We start from the raw sequence: 19,055 nt of genomic DNA, 5'->3' as shown, positions 1-19,055 counted from the left end.
GTTAAGCAAGGTACCACTGTACATAAGTAGCCAAGCTGATCTGTATAACATAAAGATTTTTTTTATTATACTCACCTGCAGGGCAGTCCTATCCAATTGGTGTCTCTGGTCTTGATTCGGCACCTCCTCTCTTCCTTCCATTGCCGACCGCCTTCCCTGCTTCATGTGGGAAGGAAACTGAGCATAATCCAGCAGCAGGGAAGATTCCATGCGTGTCGCTGCTCAAGTCAGCTTCATCAGGGGAGGTATAGAGAGTGCATCTCTATCTATACAGTGTGTCCACCCATATCCTGTCCACCGCCATTATCTTGAACGGCGGCAGCTATTGGCATAGAAAACCAATGAAACCACCTATTGCGCCACCTGGTGGAAAACAAAAAAAGTTAACATTTTTATCTCAAAAACGGAACGAGATAGAGAAAAAAAAGTGAACTAAAAAGTTGTAGGACATCAATACAATACGAATCGACACCTTGAATACAGAAATGCTATGAGTAGAACATGTAAAACTCACAAGGCTGCGGACGTGAAGCGATACCTCATTGAGACCTTCCTACATGTCATTGAGTATGGTGGCTGTGTAGAGTGGCCTCAACACTCACCTCACCTGACCCCATTGGACTTCTTTCTGTGAGGTCACATCAAACAGCAGGTGTATGCAACCCCTCCACCAACATTGCAGGACCTACAACGACGTATCACAGATGCTTGTGCAAACGTGTCACCTACTATATTGCACAACGTGCAGCGAGATGTAGTATGCTGTCCAGAGTCCAGATGTGCATTCCATCTGACAGTGGCCACTTTGAGCATCAAAGCTAAATGAGCACCATATGTGTAACCAGCATTCAATGTTTTGGGGGGGTCATGGGTTTCATATCATAGCATTTCTGTATGCAAGGTGTCGATTCGTATTGAATTGATGATGCCCTACAATTTTTTAATTCACTATTTTTCTCTATCTTGTTCCGTTTTCGAGATAAAAATACTAACTCCGTTGTTTTCCACCTGGTGGCGCTATAGGTGGTTTCATTGCGTAGCGCATGGCTATACTACTTACTATACCTAGACACCACTTCTATGCCTATAGCTGCCGCCGTTCTCAAGTTAATGGCGGTGGACAGGATATGGGTGGACACACTGTATACCTCCCCTGACAAAGCTGCCTTGAGCAGCAACACGCATGGGGTCTTCCCTGCTGCTGGATTATGCTCAGTTTCTAGTCTCTTGTTAGATGGGCTACTATCTTCATATGCAACAGGGTATTGTACCATTATTCATGTGATTATGTGATTACGGTACATTTGTGCTATATACGCAGTACTGTCACTGGATTTAGGTTGCATTAGTGCAGGTTTTGTATACACCTTCTGGTCCTTATGTTGATCCTCAGGGGATCTGAGTTCTTGTACTCGCTGGTGACCCCTATTCTTGGCCTTTCTGTCTTTTGCCGGTCTGTTTTTTATTCCAGCAATTGGTTGTATACACCTACTTATTTTGTATGTATCAGCAGTATTTGGGACTTGTTTTTATGGGTTGTGTGTTTTTACATGTTGTACTTGCATTTTCTAATAAAAATGACTTTGTGTGAGATACTGTGGTGTGCCTAGTTATGCTGGTGCTGTCTTCTATGTACACATGATTGATGATGATTTTATTCATTTATATAGTGCTATTAATTCCACAGCACTTTACATACATTGGCAACACTGTCCCCACTGGGGCTCACAATCTAGAGTCCCTATCTGTATGTCTTTGGAGTGTGGGAGGAAACCGGAGAACCCGGAGGAAACCCACGCAAACACGGGGAGAACATACAAACTCCTTGCAGATGGTGTCCTTGGTGGGATTTGAACCCAGGACCCCAGCGCTGCAAGCCTGCAGTGCTAACCACTGAGCCACTGTGCCGCCCCACATTGTATTTACCAGCAATTGAGCACCCCTTTTCTCTGCATTTTGCATTGCAGTGCATCTCTGTTCTTTTGAATTATTGTGTTTTTGATGTAGTGGAAATACGCAGCATCAGATCTGATTGTGGGCACACAGCCTAAAGCCTCATTCAGATGTCCATGTTGCACGTACGTGTTGTATCCATCCATTTCACAGATGCCACACAAACCCATTATTATCTATGGTGCTATTCACAAGTCCGTACTTTTACACAGACTGTGTCCATGCAAAACTCATGAAGACGTGCATTTTTTTCCGGCAGCACGAATGACAAGGGCCAATAAAAGTCTATGGGTTGGTGAAAAACACGTACAGCACACAGATGGCACCAGTGTACTGTCCATATTTAACATTGCAAGGGATAGGAGAAGCATTTTCATTTATTTAGTACTATATTTGTGGAAACTCTGATGGTAAAAACGGATACATGGATTGTACACTAATTCAAAATACTGACACTAGTCCGCAGATAAATCTACACTCTGCGTATCCGCAGACTTAAAACACGCATGAGACTTAAGTTTATGCTGCATAAGACTTGTATAACTCCCATCTACTTTGCTGGATCTGAAGGACACTGCCTTTTGATTCAGCAAAAATAGCAGCATAACAAATACACAGTGGAAACCCAGTCTTCGGCTATGTGCGCACGTTGCGTCGGAGTACCTGCAGTTAATTCTGCACGTTTTCCTTCCCTTGGTTTTTGACCAAATGGCTTTTGACCATTTTTCAGCGCCAAAAACGCATGCGTATTTACCGCGTTTTTAGTGCGTTTTCAGCGCTTTTTACCTGCGTTTTCACCTGCGTTTCTGCAGATGCGTTTTGTAGATCAAGACACTGAGAAATAAAGTTTGAAATAGTCAAAAAGAATGAAAAAAAAGAGACAAAAAAGAAAAAAAAAGGATAAAATTAACTTTTAATAAAACTATATGGAAAATATCATTTTAATGAAATAATAGCGGTTATGCACATTTTAACAGAAAAATAGGTAAAGTTTATTATTTTTTAGCATTTAAATTTTCGGTTATTGTGTGTGTGTAAAGGAACAATATAACCCTTTAATTTTATGCCAGAAAAGCATGCGTTTTTGAAGCCAAAAACGCAGTGGAAAAGCAGGTAAAAAGCATGAAAAACGCAGGAAAGTTGATTTTGGTTGCATTTTGCCATTTCTCATTGACTCCAATGTTAAGGAAACGCTGCAGAAATGGCAAAAACAACTGACATGCTGCTTCTTTTTCAGCATGGTTTTTGACCCAAAATATGCAAATTAAACGCTGCAGAAAAAAAAGGAAAGTGCAGACAGGATTTCATCTTTTCCCATAGACTTTGCTGGAAAACAAAAACGCATGCGTTTTAGCGCAAAAACGCTGCAGCTAAAAACGCTGCGGAAACGCGGGAAAAAACGCAACGTGCGCACATAGCCTTAAAGGGGCTCTGTCAGTGCAGGATGACTGATCAAACCAAGCAAAGGCGCTGGGTGCTTCATGGCGGGGCTTCCCTTCTGGAGGAGAGGGCACAGCGTGGGGATGCTGATAACTGCGTTACACAATCCATGACTAAAGGGAATTTGTCACCAGGTGTTTGACCCTTAATCTGAGGCAGCATAAGGTCGAGACAGTGACCGGTGATATGTCACTTAGGGTACCTTCACACTTTAGCGATGCAGCAGCGATCCGATCAGCGATCTGACCTGGTCAGGATCGCTGCTGCATCGCTACATGGTCGCTGGTGAGCTGTCAAACAGGCAGATCTCACCAGCGACCAGCCCCCAGCCAGCAGCGACGTGCAAGCGACGCTGCGCTTGCACGGAGCCGGCGTCTGGAAGCTGCGGACACTGGTAACTAAGGTAAACATCGGGTATGGTTACCCGATGTCTACATTAGTTACCAGCGCACACCGCTTAGCTTTGCTCTCCTAGCTACAGTACACATCGGGTTAATTAACCCGATGTGTAATGCAGCTACATGTGCAGAGAGCAGGGAGCCGCGCACACTGCTTAGCGCTGGCTCCTTGCTCTCCTAGCAGCTGTACACATCGGGTTAATTAACCCGATGTGTAATGTAGCTACATGTGCAGAGAGCCGGAGCCGGCAGCACAGGCAGCGTGAGAGCTGCGGAGGCTGGTAACTAAGGTAAATATCGGGTAACCACCTTGGTTACCCGATGTTTATCTTGGTTACAGCTTACCGCAGCTGTCAGACGCCGGCTCCTGCTCCCTGCTCGCTTCATTTCGTTGCTCTCTCGCTGTCACACACAGCGATCTGTGTGTCACAGCGGGAGAGCGCCTTTGAAGAAAACGAACCAGGGCTGTGTGTAACGAGCAGCGATCTCGCAGCAGGGGCCAGATCGCTGCTCAGTGTCACACACAGCGAGATCGCTAATGAGGTCACTGCTGCGTCACAAAAAACGTGACTCAGCAGCGATCTCGGCAGCGAGCTCGCTGTGTGTGAAGCACCCCTTACTCGGCTGCTTAGTGTTTTGATAAAATCACTGTTTAATCAGCAGTAGGTTATCATCAGAGGAATACTTGACGTGCTGCCAGGTAGTCCAGCATATTCATGAGCTCTGTATAACTACTAGATCTGCAGCAGAAAAAACACTGGTTTTATCAAATGACAGCAAACAGCTCAGTGACACATCGCTGGAATCAGGGTCTCTGTCTTTACATTATTCTGCTCTCAAATGGAGGAGCAAAAATTGGTGACACAATTAAAGGACACAAAAGGTAAGAAGTGGTTGTTTTGTGGAATCTTCTTATTTTACTTATTTTCCTAGTTTTTTGTAATGAATCATGGCTTGGGCATTGCACAAAACAACCACGTCTTTTCCTTTTGTGCCATTTAATCATAGATTGCAAGCTCTTGTGAGCAGGGCCCTCACGCCTGTCTTAAATATTTTTTTCACTGTAATGTATGATTTTGTTGGTATATGTCCGCTCTTTTCTAAAGTGCTGTAGAATATATTGCATGGTCATAGTCTTATTTAGTTCTATGGCTGCTTCATGCTTAGCTTAGGGCAATGCAATGCTGTCAGCCACTCCACATCCTCCATCTGCATGGCAAATCAATCTTACATGCAAAAAGGAAAACAAATGGGCTTCTAAAACCACTTAAGATGACCCTCTCTGACCCCCGCCTTAAGACCGTACAGCTGTAAAAACCCTTGCAACAGGTAAACTATTTCTGTTCATGGCCAGAGATGGCTCATTTTTCAAAGCAATGGAGGAGGCACATGAAACTGTAGTTGTTAAAGTCTAACGGGTTAGGCTACTTTCACACATCAGTTTTTTGCCATCAGGTTCAATCCGGAAAAAAACGGGTAAAACGGATCCAGTACCGCATCCGTTTTTTCCCCATAGACTTGCATTGTTACCGGATTGTACCGGATGGCTTTGCGGTGCATCCGTTTTTTTCCGGATGCGGCAAAATAAATAAATGCGGCGGCCGGAGGCAACGTAGCTTGCAACGTTTTTTTGTCCGGCAAAAAAAACGCATCGCGCCGGATCCGGCGCGATACGGCGTGTTTTACAATAGAAGCCTATGGACGCCGGATCCGGCGTAATGCGGTAAAAAACGGATGCGGCCGCCGGATCCGTTTTTGTTAACTGCGCATGCACCAATGTAATTAACAAAACGGATCCAGCCAAAAACCGGACGAAAAGGATGCAAAAACGGATGCAAACCGTATCCACCGGATCCGTTTTTTAACGGATCCGGCATAACGGATCCGTTAAAAAAACGGATCCGGTGGATACGGTTTTCACTTTTTTTTCAGGATCCGTTGGATCAGGAAAAAAAAGGACTGTGCCTGAATACAGAAAACTGATGTGTGAAAGTAGCCTTAATGGAAAGAAACCGGTCTTGTTTTTGAACCTGCAGTTTATCATAGGTAAATCTTAATTGACAGTTCCAAAGATCTCAGACATGTGAACAAATAAGCAAATCTATTGGAATAGGACTATAACACGGGATTCTGGACGATGCTGAAGTTGGTTTCTTATTCGTCCAGTTTCTTATTCGGGGCTGAAGTTGGTTTCTTATTCGTCAGTTTCTTATTCGGCAATTTAGTTTTTTCAGTTTTTTATGCATTTATCAACAAAAATGACACATGACAATAATAAAATACAATGCACTGATGAGCCCTAATATACATACACTCAAAACCAGCTGCGAAAATTAAAAAACTGGCAAAAAAATGGGCATCAAAGTGGGCACCGAAGTATGTTAGTGAAAGGGTTAAATGGCTTTGGGCCACTGATCTAACACCAAAATTGCATATCTAATGATGCCTCTAATCAAACTCAAGTGTCTCCAGCCTGGCCCAAAGGGGTTCTGGGCATCAAAACTGGCATCAAAGTGGGCACACAGCCAATTTTCACAGATTTGAATAAGTAACTGGTGTTTTTGAGGGGTTAAATGGCTTTGGGCCACTGATCTCACACCACATTTACATATCTAGTGATGCCACACATCAAATTCAGATCACTACAGCCTGGCCCAAACAGGTTCTGGGCATCAGAACTGGCATCAAAGTGGGCAAAACCCCAGTTTTCACAGATTTGAATAAGTAACCAGTGTTTTTGAGGGGTTAAATGGCTTTGGGCCACTGATCTCACACCCCATTTACATACCTAGTGATGCCACACATCAAATTCAGATCACTACAGCCTGGCCCAAACAGGTTCTGGGCATCAGAACTGGCATCAAAGTGGGCAAAACCCCAGTTTTCACAGATTTGAATAAGTAACCAGTGTTTTTGAGGGGTTAAATGGCTTTGGGCCACTGATCTCACACCACATTTACATACCTAGTGATGCCACACATCAAATTCAGATCACTTCAGCCTGGCCCAAACAGGTTCTGGGCATCAGAACTGGCATCAAAGTGGTAAAAATCCCAGTTTTCACAGATTTGAATAAGTAACTGGTGTTTTTGAAGGGTTAAATGGCTTTGGGCCACTGATCTCACACCACATTTACATACCTAGTGATGCCACACATCAAATTCAGATCACTCCAGCCTGGACCAAACAGGTTCTGGGCATCAGAACTGGCATCAAAGTGGGCAAAACCCCAGTTTTCACAGATTTGAATAAGTAACTGGTGTTTTTGAGGGGTTAAATGGCTTTGGACCACTAATCTCACACCACATTTACATACCTAGTGATGCCACACATCAAATTCAGATCACTACAGCCTGGCCCAAACAGGTTCTGGGTATCAGAACTGGCATCAAAGTGGGCAAAACCCCAGTTTTCACAGATTTGAATAAGTAACCAGTGTTTTTGAGGGGTTAAATGGCTTTGGGCCACTGATCTGACACCACATTTACATACCTAGTGATGCCACACATCAAATTCAGATCACTCCAGCCTGGCCCAAACAGGTTCTGGGCATCAGAACTGGCATCAAAGTGGTAAAAATCCCAGTTTTCACAGATTTGAATAAGTAACCAGTGTTTTTGAGGGGTTAAATGGCTTTGGGCCACTGATCTCACACCACATTTACATACCTAGTGATGCCACACATCAAATTCAGATCACTCCAGCCTGGCCTAAACAGGTTCTGGGCATCAGAACTGGCATCAAAGTGGTAAAAATCCCAGTTTTCACAGATTTGAATAAGTAACCAGTGTTTTTGAGGGGTTAAATGGCTTTGGGCCACTGATCTGACACCACATTTACATACCTAGTGATGACACACATAAAATTCAGATCACCTTAGCCTGGCCCAAACAGGTTCTGGGCATCAGAACTGGCATCAAAGTGGGCAAAACCCCAGTTTTCACAGATTTGAATAAGTAACTGGTGTTTTTGAGGGGTTAAATGGCTTTGGGCCACTGATCTCACACCACATTTACATACCTAGTGATGCCACACATCAAATTCAGATCACTATAGCCTGGCCCAAACAGGTTCTGGGCATCAGAACTGGCATCAAAGTGGGCAAAACCACAGTTTTCACAGATTTGAATAAGTAACCAGTGTTTTTGAAGGGTTAAATGGCTTTGGGCCACTGATCTGACACCACAATTACATACCTAGTGATGCCACACATCAAATTCAGATCACTCCAGCCTGGCCCAAACAGGTTCTGGGCATCAGAACTGGCATCAAAGTGGTAAAAATCTCAGTTTTCACAGATTTGAATAAGTAACCAGTGTTTTTGAGGGGTTAAATGGCTTTGGGCCACTGATCTGACACCACATTTACATACCTAGTGATGCCACACATCAAATTCAGATCACTTTAGCCTGGCCCAAACAGGTTCTGGGCATCAGAACTGGCATCAAAGTGGGCAAAACCCCAGTTTTCACAGATTTGAATAAGTAACTGGTGTTTTTGAGGGGTTAAATGGCTTTGGGCCACTGATCTCACACCACATTTACATACCTAGTGATGCCACACATCAAATTTAGATCACTTTAGCCTGGCCCAAACAGGTTCTGGGCATCAGAACTGGCATCAAAGTGGGCAAAACCCCAGTTTTCACAGATTTGAATAAGTAACCAGTGTTTTTGAGGGGTTAAATGGCTTTGGGCCACTGACCTCACACCACATTTACATACCTAGTGATGACACACATAAAATTCAGATCACTCCAGCCTGGCCCAAACAGGTTCTGGGCATCAGAACTGGCATCAAAGTGGGCAAAACCCACTTTTCACAGATTTGAATAAGTAACTGGTGTTTTTGAGGGGTTAAATGGCTTTGGGCCACTTACCTCACACCACATTTACATACCTAGTGATGCCACACATCAAATTCAGATCACTCCAGCCTTGCCCAAACAGGTTCTGGGCATCAGAACTGGCATCAAAGTGGGCAAAACCCACTTTTCACAGATTTGAATAAGTAACCAGTGTTTTTGAGGGGTTAAATGGCTTTGGGCCACTGACCTCACACCACATTTACATACCTAGTGATGACACACATAAAATTCAGATCACTTTAGCCTGGCCCAAACAGGTTCTGGGCATCAGAACTGGCATCAAAGTGGGCAAAACCCCAGTTTTCACAGATTTGAATAAGTAACCAGTGTTTTTGAGGGGTTAAATGGCTTTGGGCCACTGACCTCACACCACATTTACATACCTAGTGATGACACACATAAAATTCAGATCACTTTAGCCTGGCCCAAACAGGTTCTGGGCATCAGAACTGGCATCAAAGTGGGCAAAACCCACTTTTCACAGATTTGAATAAGTAACTGGTGTTTTTGAGGGGTTAAATGGCTTTGGGCCACTGATCTCACACAACATTTACATACTTAGTGATGCCACACATCAAATTCAGATCACTCCAGCCTGGCCCAAACAGGCTGGAGTGATCTGAATTTGATGTGTGGCATCACTAGGTATGTAAATGTGGTGTGAGATCAGTGGCCCAAAGCCATTTAACCCCTCAAAAACACTGGTTACTTATTCAAATCTGTGAAAAGTGGGTTTTGCCCACTTTGATGCCAGCTCTACTGCCCAGAACCTGTTTGGGCCAGGCTGGAGTGATCTGAATTTGATGTGTGTCATCACTAGGTATGTAAATGTGGTGTGAGGTCAGTGGCCCAAAGCCATTTAACCCCTCAAAAACACTGGTTACTTATTCAAATCTGTGAAAAGTGGGTTTTGCCCACTTTGATGCCAGTTCTGATGCCCAGAACCTGTTTGGGCTAGGCTGGAGTGATCTGAATTAGATGTGTGGCATCACTAGGTATGTAAATGTGGTGTGAGATCAGTGGCCCAAAGCCATTTAACCCCTCAAAAACACTGGTTACTTATTCAAATCTGTGAAAAGTGGGTTTTGCCCACTTTGATGCCAGTTCTGATGCCCAGAACCTGTTTGGGCCAGGCTGGAGTGATCTGAATTTGATGTGTGGCATCACTAGGTATGTAAATGTGGTGTGAGATCAGTGGCCCAAAGCCATTTAACCCCTCAAAAACACTGGTTACTTATTCAAATCTGTGAAAACTGGGATTTTTACCACTTTGATGCCAGTTCTGATGCCCAGAACCTGTTTGGGCCAGGCTGGAGTGATCTGAATTTGATGTGTGGCATCACTAGGTATGTAAATGTGGTGTCAGATTAGTGGCCCAAAGCCATTTAACTCCTCAAAAACACTGGTTACTTATTCAAATCTGTGAAAAGTGGGTTTTGCCCACTTTGATGCCAGTTCTGGTGCCCAGAACCTGTTTGGGCCAGGCTGGAGAGATCTGAATTTGATGTGAGGCATCACTAGGTATGTAAATGTGGTGTGAGGTTAGTGGCCCAAAGCCATTTAACCCCTCAAAAACACTGGTTACTTATTCAAATCTGTGAAAATTGGCTGTGTGCCCACTTTGATGCCAGTTTTGATGCCCAGAACCTGTTTGGGCCAGGCTGGAGTGATCTGAATTTGATGTGTGGCATCACTAGGTATGTAAATGTGGTGTGAGGTCAGTGGCCCAAAGCCATTTAACCCCTCAAAAACACTGGTTACTTATTCAAATCTGTGAAAAGTGGGTTTTGCCCACTTTGATGCCAGTTCTGATGCCCAGAACCTGTTTGGGCCAGGCTAAAGTGATCTGAATTTGATGTGTGGCATCACTAGGTATGTAAATGTGGTGTCAGATCAGTGGGCCAAAGCCATTTAACCCCTCAAAAACACTGGTTACTTATTCAAATCTGTGAAAAGTGGGTTTTGCCCACTTTGATGCCAGTTCTGATGCCCAGAACCTGTTTGGGCCAGGCTGGAGTGATCTGAATTTGATGTGTGGCATCACTAGGTATGTAAATGTGGTGTCAGATCAGTGGCCCAAAGCCATTTAACCCCTCAAAAACACTGGTTACTTATTCAAATCTGTGAAAAGTGGGTTTTGCCCACTTTGATGCCAGTTCTGATGCCCAGAACCTGTTTGGGCCAGGCTGGAGTGATCTGAATTTGATGTGTGGCATCACTAGGTATGTAAATGTGGTGTCAGATCAGTGGCCCAAAGCCATTTAACCCCTCAAAAACACTGGTTACTTATTCAAATCTGTGAAAAGTGGGTTTTTGCCCACTTTGATGCCAGTTCTGATGCCCAGAACCTGTTTGGGCCAGGCTGGAGTGATCTGAATTTGATGTGTGGCATCACTAGGTATGTAAATGTGGTGTGAGATCAGTGGCCCAAAGCCATTTAACCCCTCAAAAACACTGGTTACTTATTCAAATCTGTGAAAACTGGGATTTTTACCACTTTGATGCCAGTTCTGATGCCCAGAACCTGTTTGGGCCAGGCTGGAGTGATCTGAATTTGATGTGTGGCATCACTAGGTATGTAAATGTGGTGTCAGATTAGTGGCCCAAAGCCATTTAACTCCTCAAAAACACTGGTTACTTATTCAAATCTGTGAAAAGTGGGTTTTGCCCACTTTGATGCCAGTTCTGGTGCCCAGAACCTGTTTGGGCCAGGCTGGAGAGATCTGAATTTGATGTGAGGCATCACTAGGTATGTAAAAGTGGTGTGAGGTCAGTGGCCCAAAGCCATTTAACCCCTCAAAAACACTGGTTACTTATTCAAATCTGTGAAAATTGGCTGTGTGCCCACTTTGATGCCAGTTCTGATGCCCAGAACCTGTTTGGGCCAGGCTGGAGTGATCTGAATTTGATGTGTGGCATCACTAGGTATGTAAATGTGGTGTGAGGTCAGTGGCCCAAAGCCATTTAACCCTTCAAAAACACTGGTTACTTATTCAAATCTGTGAAAAGTGGGTTTTGCCCACTTTGATGCCAGTTCTGATGCCCAGAACCTGTTTGGGCCAGGCTAAAGTGATCTGAATTTGATGTGTGGCATCACTAGGTATGTAAATGTGGTGTCAGATCAGTGGCCCAAAGCCATTTAACCCCTCAAAAACACTGGTTACTTATTCAAATCTGTGAAAAGTGGGTTTTGCCCACTTTGATGCCAGTTCTGATGCCCAGAACCTGTTTGGGCCAGGCTGGAGTGATCTGAATTTGATGTGTGGCATCACTAGGTATGTAAATGTGGTGTCAGATCAGTGGCCCAAAGCCATTTAACCCCTCAAAAACACTGGTTACTTATTCAAATCTGTGAAAAGTGGGTTTTGCCCACTTTGATGCCAGTTCTGATGCCCAGAACCTGTTTGGGCCAGGCTGGAGTGATCTGAATTTGATGTGTGGCATCACTAGGTATGTAAATGTGGTGTCAGATCAGTGGCCCAAAGCCATTTAACCCCTCAAAAACACTGGTTACTTATTCAAATCTGTGAAAAGTGGGTTTTGCCCACTTTGATGCCAGTTCTGATGCCCAGAACCTGTTTGGGCCAGGCTGGAGTGATCTGAATTTGATGTGTGGCATCACTAGGTATGTAAGTGTGGTGTGAGGTCAGTGGCCCAAAGCCATTTAACCCTTCAAAAACACTGGTTACTTATTCAAATCTGTGAAAATTGGCTGTGTGCCCACTTTGATGCCAGTTCTGATGCCCAGAACCTGTTTGGCCCAGGCTGGAGTGATCTGAATTTGATGTGTGGCATCACTAGGTATGTAAATGTGGTGTGAGGTCAGTGGCCCAAAGCCATTTAACCCCTCAAAAACACTGGTTACTTATTCAAATCTGTGAAAAGTGGGTTTTGCCCACTTTGATGCCAGTTCTGATGCCCAGAACCTGTTTGGGACAGGCTAAAGTGATCTGAATTTGATGTGTGGCATCACTAGGTATGTAAATGTGGTGTCAGATCAGTGGCCCAAAGCCATTTAACCCCTCAAAAACACTGGTTACTTATTCAAATCTGTGAAAACTGGGGTTTTGCCCACTTTGATGCCAGTTCTGATGCCCAGAACCTGTTTGGGCCAGGCTGGAGTGATCTGAATTTGATGTGTGGCATCACTAGGTATGTAAATGTTGTGTGAGGTCAGTGGCCCAAAGCCATTTAACCTTTCAAAAACACCAGTTACTTATTCAAATCTGTGAAAAGTGGGTTTTGCCCACTTTGATGCCAGTTCTGATGCCCAGAACCTGTTTGGGCCAGGCTGGAGTGATCTGAATTTGATGTGTGGCATCACTAGGTATGTAAATGTGGTGTGAGATTAGTGGCCCAAAGCCATTTAACCCCTCAAAAACACTGGTTACTTTTTCAAATCTGTGAAAACTGGGGTTTTGCCCACTTTGATGCCAGTTCTGGTGCCCAGAACCTGTTTGGGCCAGGCTGGAGAGATCTGAATTTGATGTGTGTCATCACTAGGTATGTAAATGTGGTGTGAGGTCAGTGGCCCAAAGCCATTTAACCCCTCAAAAACACTGGTTACTTATTCAAATCTGTGAAAAGTGGGTTTTGCCCAATTTGATGCCAGTTCTGATGCCCAGAACCTGTTTGGGACAGGCTAAAGTGATCTGAATTTGATGTGTGGCATCACTAGGTATGTAAATGTGGTGTCAGATCAGTGGCCCAAAGCCATTTAACCCCTCAAAAACACTGGTTACTTATTCAAATCTGTGAAAAGTGGGTTATGCCCACTTTGATGCCAGTTCTGATGCCCAGAACCTGTTTGAGCCAGGCTGGAGTGATCTGAATTTGATGTGTGGCATCACTAGGTATGTAATTGTGGTGTCAAATCAGTGGCCCAAAGCCATTTAACCCCTCAAAAACACTGGTTACTTATTCAAATCTGTGAAAAGTGGGTTTTGCCCACTTTGATGCCAGTTCTGATGCCCAGAACCTGTTTGGGCCAGGCTAAAGTGATCTGAATTTGATGTGTGGCATCACTAGGTATGTAAATGTGGTGTCAGATCAGTGGCCCAAAAAGCCATTTAACCCTTCAAAAACACCAGTTACTTATTCAAATCTGTGAAAACTGGGATTTTTACCACGTTGATGCCAGTTCTGATGCCCAGAACCTGTTTGGGCCAGGCTGGAGTGATCTGAATTTGATGTGTGGCATCACTAGGTATGTAAATGTGGTGTGAGATCAGTGGCCCAAAGCCATTTAACCTCTCAAAAACACTGGTTACTTATTCAAATCTGTGAAAACTGGCCATTTGCCCACTTTGATGCCAGTTCTGATGCCCAGAACCTGTTTGGGCCAGGCTGGAGTGATCTGAGTTTGATGGGGGGCATCCCTAGGTATGTAAATGTGGTGTCAGATCAGTGGCCCAAAGCCATTTAACCCCTCAAAAACACTGGTTACTTTTTCAAATCTGTGAAAACTGGGGTTTTGCCCACTTTGATGCCAGTTCTGATGCCCAGAACCTGTTTGGGCCAGGCTGGAGTGATCTGAATTTGATGTGTGGCATCACTAGGTATGTAATTGTGGTGTCAAATCAGTGGCCAAAAGCCATTTAACCCCTCAAAAACACTGGTTACTTATTCAAATCTGTGAAAAGTGGGTTTTGCCCATTTTGATGCCAGTTCTGATGCCCAGAACCTGTTTGGGCCAGGCTAAAGTGATCTGAATTTGATGTGTGGCATCACTAGGTATGTAAATGTGGTGTCAGATCAGTGGCCCAAAGCCATTTAACCCTTCAAAAACACCAGTTACTTATTCAAATCTGTGAAAACTGGGATTTTTACCACGTTGATGCCAGTTCTGATGCCCAGAACCTGTTTGGGCCAGGCTGGAGTGATCTGAATTTGATGTGTGGCATCACTAGGTATGTAAATGTGGTGTGAGATCAGTGGCCCAAAGCCATTTAACCCCTCAAAAACACTGGTTACTTATTCAAATCTGTGAAAACTGGCCATTTGCCCACTTTGATGCCAGTTCTGATGCCCAGAACCTGTTTGGGCCAGGCTGGAGTGATCTGATTTTGATGTGGGACATCCCTAGGTATGTAAATGTGGTGTGAAATCAGTGGCCCAAAGCCATTTAACCCCTCAAAAACACTGGTTACTTATTCAAATCTGTGAAAACTGGGGTTTTGCCCACTTTGATGCCAGTTCTGATGCCCAGAACCTGTTTGGGCCAGGCTGGAGTGATCTGAATTTGATGTGTGGCATCACTAGGTATGTAAATGTGGTGTCAGATCAGTGGCCCAAAGCCATTTAACCCCTCAAAAACACTGGTTACTTATTCAAATCTGTGAAAAGTGGGTTTTTGCCCACTTTGATGCCAGTTCTGATGCCCAGAACCTGTTTGGGCCAGGCTGGAGTGATCTGAATTTGATGTGTGGCATCACTAGGTATGTAAATGTGGTGTCAGATCAGTGGCCCAAAGCCATTTAACCCCTCAAAAACACTGGTTACTTATTCAAATCTGTGAAAAGTGGGTTTTGCCCACTTTGATGCCAGTTCTGATGCCCAGAACCTGTTTGGGCCAGGCTGGAGTGATCTGAATTTGATGTGTGGCATCACTAGGTATGTAAATGTGGTGTGAGATCAGTGGCCCAAAGCCATTTAACCCCTCAAAAACACTGGTTACTTATTCAAATCTGTGAAAATTGGCTGTGTGCCCACTTTGATGCCAGTTCTGATGCCCAGAACCTGTTTGGGCCAGGCTGGAGTGATCTGAATTTGATGTGTGGCATCACTAGGTATGTAAATGTGGTGTGAGGTCAGTGGCCCAAAGCCATTTAACCCCTCAAAAACACTGGTTACTTATTGAAATCTGTGAAAAGTGGGTTTTGCCCACTTTGATGCCAGTTCTGATGCCCAGAACCTGTTTGGGCCAGGCTAAAGTGATCTGAATTTGATGTGTGGCATCACTAGGTATGTAAATGTGGTGTCAGATCAGTGGCCCAAAGCCATTTAACCCCTCAAAAACACTGGTTACTTATTCAAATCTGTGAAAAGTGAGTTTTGCCCTCTTTGATGCCAGTTCTGATGCCCAGAACCTGTTTGGGCCAGGCTGGAGTGATCTGAATTTGATGTGTGGCATCACTAGGTATGTAAATGTGGTGTCAGATCAGTGGCCCAAAGCCATTTAACCCCTCAAAAACACTGGTTACTTATTCAAATCTGTGAAAAGTGGGTTTTGCCCACTTTGATGCCAGTTCTGATGCCCAGAACCTGTTTGGGCCAGGCTGGAGTGATCTGAATTTGATGTGTGGTATCACTAGGTATGTAAATGTGGTGTCAGATCAGTGGCCCAAAGCCATTTAACCCCTCAATAACACTGGTTACTTATTCAAATCTGTGAAAAGTGGGTTTTGCCCACTTTGATGCCAGTTCTGATGCCCAGAACCTGTTTGGGCCAGGCTGGAGTGATCTGAATTTGATGTGTGGCATCACTAGGTATGTAAATGTTGTGTGAGATCAGTGGCCCAAAGCCATTTAACCCCTCAAAAACACCAGTTACTTATTCAAATCTGTGAAAAGTGGGTTTTGCCCACTTTGATGCCAGTTCTGATGCCCAGAACCTGTTTGGGCCAGGCTGGAGGGATCTGAATTTGATATGGGGCATCACTAGGTATGTAAATGTGGTGTCAGATCAGTGGCCCAAAGCCATTTAACCCCTCAAAAACACTGGTTACTTTTTCAAATCTGTGAAAACTGGGGTTTTGCCCACTTTGATGCCAGTTCTGATGCCCAGAACCTGTTTGGGCCAGGCTGGAGTGATCTGAATTTGATGTGTGGCATCACTAGGTATGTAATTGTGGTGTCAAATCAGTGGCCCAAAGCCATTTAACCCCTCAAAAACACTGGTTACTTATTCAAATCTGTGAAAAGTGGGTTTTGCCCATTTTGATGCCAGTTCTGATGCCCAGAACCTGTTTGGGCCAGGCTAAAGTGATCTGAATTTGATGTGTGGCATCACTAGGTATGTAAATGTGGTGTCAGATCAGTGGCCCAAAGCCATTTAACCCTTCAAAAACACCAGTTACTTATTCAAATCTGTGAAAACTGGGATTTTCACCACGTTGATGCCAGTTCTGATGCCCAGAACCTGTTTGGGCCAGGCTGGAGTGATCTGAATTTGATGTGTGGCATCACTAGGTATGTAAATGTGGTGTGAGATCAGTGGCCCAAAGCCATTTAACCCCTCAAAAACACTGGTTACTTATTCAAATCTGTGAAATTTGGCCATTTGCCCACTTTGATGCCAGTTCTGATGCCCAGAACCTGTTTGGGCCAGGCTGGAGTGATCTGATTTTGATGTGGGAGATCCCTAGGTATGTAAATGTGGTGTGAAATCAGTGGCCCAAAGCCATTTAACCCCTCAAAAACACTGGTTACTTATTCAAATCTGTGAAAACTGGGGTTTTGCCCACTTTGATGCCAGTTCTGATGCCCAGAACCTGTTTGGGCCAGGCTGGAGTGATCTGAATTTGATGTGTGGCATCACTAGGTATGTAAATGTGGTGTCAGATCAGTGGCCCAAAGCCATTTAACCCCTCAAAAACACTGGTTACTTATTCAAATCTGTGAAAAGTGGGTTTTGCCCACTTTGATGCCAGTTCTGATGCCCAGAACCTGTTTGGGCCAGGCTGGAGTGATCTGAATTTGATGTGTGGCATCACTAGGTATGTAAATGTGGTGTGAGATAAGTGGCCCAAAGCCATTTAACCCCTCAAAAACACTGGTTACTTATTCAAATCTGTGAAAACTGGCCATTTGCCCACTTTGATGCCAGTTCTGATGCCCAGAACCTGTTTGGGCCAGGCTGGAGTGATCTGAGTTTGATGTGGGGCATCCCTAGGTATGTAAATGTGGTGTCAGATCAGTGGCCCAAAGCCATTTAACCCCTCAAAGACACTGGTTACTTATTCAAATCTGTGAAAATTGGCTGTGTGCCCACTTTGATGCCAGTTTTGATGCCCAGAACCCCTTTGGGCCAGGCTGGAGACACTTGAGTTTGATTAGGGGCATCACTAGATAGGTAATTGTGGTGTTAGATCAGTGGCCCAAAGCCATTTAACCCTTTCACTAACATACTTTGGTGCCCACTTTGATGCCCATTTTTTTGCCAGTTTTATAATTTTCGCAGCTGGTTTTGAGTGTATTTATATTAGGGCTCATCAGTGCATTGTATTTTATTATTGTCATGTGTCATTTTTGTTGATAAATGCATAAAAAACTGAAAAAACTAAATTGCCGAATAAGAAACTGACGAATAAGAAACCAACTTCAGCCCCGAATAAGAAACTGGACGAATAAGAAACCAACTTCAGCATCGTGGATTCTGGAGCCTTTTCAGTGCAGGCAGATCTGCTGAGAGGAACTGAGGACAATTGGAAACACAAACAAGTCGTTTGCAGCAGTTATGTCACTCGACCACATGGAGGAATGCAGAGTAATTTGAGCTTTCAGAGGATCGCTTTACACTCTGCAGCATGGAAAACCTGCAGGCTTCTCAGCACTCTGCTTCATTTTATTCTTCAGCAGTTTTTTTAGTCTTCAAAAGGAAAACCGAAAGATGTTAACAAATATTGTTTGTTAAAAGCGAGGATAAATCGGAGAAGCATCAAATCTGAGCCACCTTTGGGCATTTCCATTTGTTAAATGCAAGGAAAGCTCAAAAGCAGAAGAATATAAATGTCATTTTCTACTACGGTGTAAAACATCCATGAAACAAGAATAAGGAGGTCACAATCCCACATTCTGGCTCGTGTGCTCATTGCAAATTAGGCTAGGTTCACATTTCCGTTAAAATGTATCAGTCACAATCTGCGGCTATGGTAAACAACGCAATCCGTTTAGCGGATTCCGTTGTGTCCCATAGACTTGTATTACTGGCGGATTGTGACTGATGACCTTGCGTTGCATCCGCTACGTCGCGGTCAGTCGTTTTTTTACTGACCGCTGGGCGGGAGCAACGCAGAATGTAACATTTTTCTGGTCTTCAAAATTAACGCGCAGCGCAGGAATCCGTCGCCATCCGTCAAGCTTGTAATAGATGTCTATGGTGCTGGATTCCGTCGTAATCCGTTTTACAACGGAATCCTGCGCTGGATTCCGTCATGCTCTACTGAGCATGCCCAGCATGTTTGGCACACCCACTGGACTGTCCCAAACACAAACGGATCATGACAGATCCGTCAAAAAATGGACGCATAGCGGATGTAACGGACGCGACAGATCAGTTTTTTCACAGGATTCCTGTGAAAGGAATCCTGTGAAAAACACATCCGTTGCGTCAGTCGACATCTAAAAAACAACTGATCTGTTGCTGACGGATCTGACGGATTTAAAACAACGGAAAT

The sequence above is a fragment of the Anomaloglossus baeobatrachus genome, chromosome 6 (assembly GCF_048569485.1).
Source record: "Anomaloglossus baeobatrachus isolate aAnoBae1 chromosome 6, aAnoBae1.hap1, whole genome shotgun sequence".
NCBI lineage: Eukaryota > Metazoa > Chordata > Amphibia > Anura > Aromobatidae > Anomaloglossus > Anomaloglossus baeobatrachus.
The sequence above is the reverse complement of the archived record's forward strand: the minus strand, read 5'-3'. Positions refer to the sequence as shown.